Genomic DNA, 4352 nt, shown 5'->3' on the forward strand with positions numbered 1-4352 from the left:
TTAAGAATTGCCTTATTCTTATATTTATAGACATTTTATTACAGCATATGCATTTTATACACATATGAAGATCAAATCCTTACAGTCCTCTTAACCTAGCTTATAAACTTCAAGGTACTTAGTGGAAGGGAAATAGAATCCTTCTTATTTCCTGGACCAAATCCAATCTCTCAAACTGGGTAAAAAGAATTTGAGATAAGAAAATAACTTGCCAAAGAAAACAGAGAAAGATGTCTTGTGTTCTGCCAAATAGAGGATAAGCTATCAAGAATGAAAGAAGAGACTTGCTAAAACTTTGAAACAAATCAAGCTGCTACTGCTTGGTCTCAGGATGAACATGGAAAAATAAACTCCTTGTATGCACGGAAGAAGGGAAAACCCCAAATATTGCTTGTTCACATGCTCATAAAAGTAAGGAAGTCATATTTCCAATGTAATGTTCATGGTAACATTTTCCAAATTTTAAGCATAGGGAGCTGGAAGAAGGCCAAAGAAAAGCAAAAATAACAATGAAGGGGTAGAAAATAAGAACTTAGATTGCAATTTTGTGGACACAATAACCATATTTCAAATTTTGAGTCAAAGTTAAATGATTTGGGCTTGAGGAAAAAAAAAGTCTATGGTAGTTATAATTTTCCATCATCATTTCTAAACACAAAAGAACAGGGGCAAATAGTCAGAAATTGCACCTAGAAATAGATAAGACATTTAATATTTCCTGAAAGAAAAAAAAGCAATTAAAACAATACATAGTCTAGGCTCACAAGAGATTGTGAAATCATTGGAACCCAGTAGTTAACTCATAGCTGAGGTCCCTTCAACTAGCTTTCCATGCTGCCTGGTTTTTCCCATAGCCCTCTTCCATGTTTCTCTCTCCCATCTTCAAAATAGTTGGATAGTCTATAAGCTTTTTAAACCTGGCCTTCTAGCATAAAAATTGCTGCCTTTAGTTTTTATTAACAAATAAAATATTAGAAAATATAATCTTATAAAATATGTAATATTATAAACATAATATTAGAAACAAATATGATTCTGTCTTTAGATTTATAGTTTTTTAAATGTTTGTGATTTTGGCATGGTGGGACATATACAGTCCATGTGGCATAATATATAGCCTAAGTAGAAATTCTGCTAACAAAGAAATCATGCACCAAATTCACCACTATATATTTAGAGAAATACATAGTTCTAAATGCAAAAGACAGTTTTTGAAGTATCACGCTTAGATAGCACAAGGGTAAAAATACACATTTCAACTCAGCTTTTGATCCGCTAAGGGAAGCTGACCATAGGCAAAGGGAAGACAAGGAGACCATAGGCAAGGATGGTCAATGATGAACAAGTCATATTTGAGTAACCACTATGTATCAGGTATTTCACAAATGCTTTCTTGGTAAATCTTACAACTTTGAAGTAGGCTTAACTATCTGTATACTACATCTTTATTAAATAGAAATTATTTTCATTTTACAGATGAGGAAACAGAATCAGAAAGGCAACTTGTCCAAGGTCCATAAGGTTATATATATCCATGGCAGAACAAGAACTCCATGTAGGGCTATCTAAAGTGTTTATTTATTACTACCCTGGTTCACAGGTTTGACAATATTAGGACTCTGATTTCCATTATTTCTCAAGAATTTGTACTGCTTTCTCCTGTCACTGTCGTTTTAATTTAACGGAACCTCACTTTTGATGTAAGAGACAAACTGATTTAGTTTCTTTTTTGTTAGCTTCCTAATTCAGAGGCAAGTCCAGGTTTACATTTCTACTGCCTTTCTAAACCTAATTATTTTATAAAAAGTCAGCTTGCTTTTCTTGAATCATTTCCCCCCCCAACATTACTAATGAAGTTTAATTTTGACATATCCATATTTTATGACTCCCAGGACTACATGGTCTCATTTTCCTTTCTAGATTTATTCCTACTTAGCTAGTTTCATAAGGGCAGCTTTAATTTTGAATTTTTGTAGTATTTTCAAAGGTCATTGATAATGGCTTATCAATTTCTTTAGTACACAGACTTGTATTGGGAGGTATCAGAGATGTTAAAATCAAATAGTTTTACCAAATTTTATCCGGCGTAACATGGATGTCAAGTTTAATATATGGCAACTTCTGTGTTTATTGAAATTGAATAACTAGCAAACATAATGGTGAAGATTATACAATAAATGATGCTTAAAGTGGAGAAGTCAGATACTTCTTGCTGCAGGGGGTATTCTTTACACTTCGATAAGTGCAAAACTTCGTTTAACAATATTTTAGCATTTAATTTACTGAACAAAGGGCGTTATCCTAAGTAACTTTCAATATTCTGAGGCATACAAATTTAACAAAAATTCCTGAGATTTATTTCTAAGGATTAAGTCAGGCGACGCATTTTCCTGTGTAACATCCCCGAATAGGCGCATTCGTTTTGGATAAAAAGAAAACAGGGCCTTTGGGGTTTGAGAGAAAGAAAAAGATGAGAAGGGGGTAAAAGTTTATTTTCCCAATTCACAAGACGGGGAACAATGTGTTCAGGGCACGTCAGAGAAAAGAGCTTGAATTAAAATGTTCCAAATACATTTATCCCACGCAACACTCCAGGCGAGCGGTAGAATTTTTTTTTAAGTGAGTTTGGTTTTTGTTAACATCCATCAGCACGATCTCTCTTTCACAATTCTGAGAGAGGCCTGTTTGTTCCTCCACTCCCACTGTTGGAAGTTTAGACAAAGTTTGAGAAACCCCAGGCACCTGCGGCTCTGACTGAAGCCGGCGAGGAGCACAAGGGAGCGCGTCACCTCTTTCCAGTTTTCCGTCTCCAGATTCCAGTTCTTTTTGACCTGCAATGTGAACGTCCGGCTTCCGCGCCCCCAGAAATAAGAGCTATTCTGGGGAGGAGGACCTGGGTCTTCACTGACGCTTCGCAAAGGTGTGCGTCCGCGGAACAAGGGCTGGCGGCTGCCGCCGGGCCCCAACACCGCAGAAACGAGGCTCAAGGCCGGGGCCGGCACGCGTGATCACTGCCCCCACGTTCCACCTCGCAGCCCGCGCCCGACCGGAAGGGGGCGGGGCTTCGGGCCGGCGCGGGGAGGCCGGCGCGGCGTGGGGTGGGGGGGGCTCCTCCGGGGCCCAGCCCGCAGCCGCGCGTTTCCGGCGCGCTCCCCCGCGTCCTGCGTCCTGTGGTCTCGTCCGCCCCCGCTGCCATGTTGGATTGTGCGGCCGCCACCGCCGCCGAAGGAGGATTGGAGGAGGAGTTCGGAGTTTAGCGCAGTCGCCGGAGTACGAAGACAACGACCATCCGGCCAGACCCTAGCCGGGCGGGAGCCGGGAGCTTCCCTTTCTCTGCACGGCCGGTTGTTGGCTCCTCCTTCCCGTGGCCTCCTCCTCCCCGCTCCCGAGGAGCTGCGAGATGCTGTGCCTCTGATTCCCCTCCTCCCACCCCTGTCACCGAGAGGGGAAAGAGCGCTCGCCTACTCGCCGGAGACGGCCCTGGACTCGCAACCCCGCCGGCGAAACCATGAGCTCCGGCCAGCAGCAGCCGCCGCCACCGCGGAGGGTCACCAATGTGGGGTCTTTGCTGCTCACCCCGCAGGAGAATGAGTCTCTCTTCACCTTCCTCGGCAAGAAATGTGTGGTCAGTGGCCGAGACCCGCGTCGCCATCCCCGACGTTACCTCACGGGCCCGGGCTTGAGGGCCGGGAAGTGGGAGTGGGGAAGAAGGCGGGAGCGGCGCGGGGAGGGTCCGGCTGCCGGCCAGGCCTCCAGCCAGCCCGGCTCCCTGGGTGCGGGCAGTGCGGGCCGGGGCGACCGGACACCGCCTCCCGAAGCTACCCGTGAGCAGGAAAAGTGTCACCTCCGCAGGCCTGTCCTGGAACCCTGCCTGGCCGGGCCCGGGTCTGCGCTCTTGCTGCTGGTTCAAACTTTGCCCTCAGGCCACAAGGGGATTTTATTCTTGCACGAGCTGCTTGATCTTAAAAACCGGGCCTCTGTACTGGCCCTCGCTTCCCCTCCTGCTGTTTGATCTGGGGATACTTTCTTTCACAATGGCAGAGGTTTCAGGAGTGGGTAGGTCGGGGAATGAAGCCTAGATATGAATGAAGAGGACCAGAATGGGGTTTTTGATCCCCCTTTAGGAGCCCAGGAGGGAATGAAGTCGAGTGCATTGGTTCAGAATGAAGGCAGGAAATGCTACTGCTCCCCATTGCAGAGAAACAGCGTTTATTTCTCGAGCAATCTCGCCCAGGCCTGGTTTCTGCTCTCCTCCCCACTGATTTTTTTCATTGGTGGGAGGAGGTGCTGCTCTCCCCACAACCATGCGCAGGGGAACCGCAATCTCTAGTAGTTCTTGGCCTTTTGGGGCC

The sequence above is a fragment of the Ursus maritimus genome, unplaced genomic scaffold, assembly GCF_017311325.1.
Source record: "Ursus maritimus isolate PB19 unplaced genomic scaffold, ASM1731132v1 scaffold_3, whole genome shotgun sequence".
Classification (NCBI taxonomy): domain Eukaryota; kingdom Metazoa; phylum Chordata; class Mammalia; order Carnivora; family Ursidae; genus Ursus; species Ursus maritimus.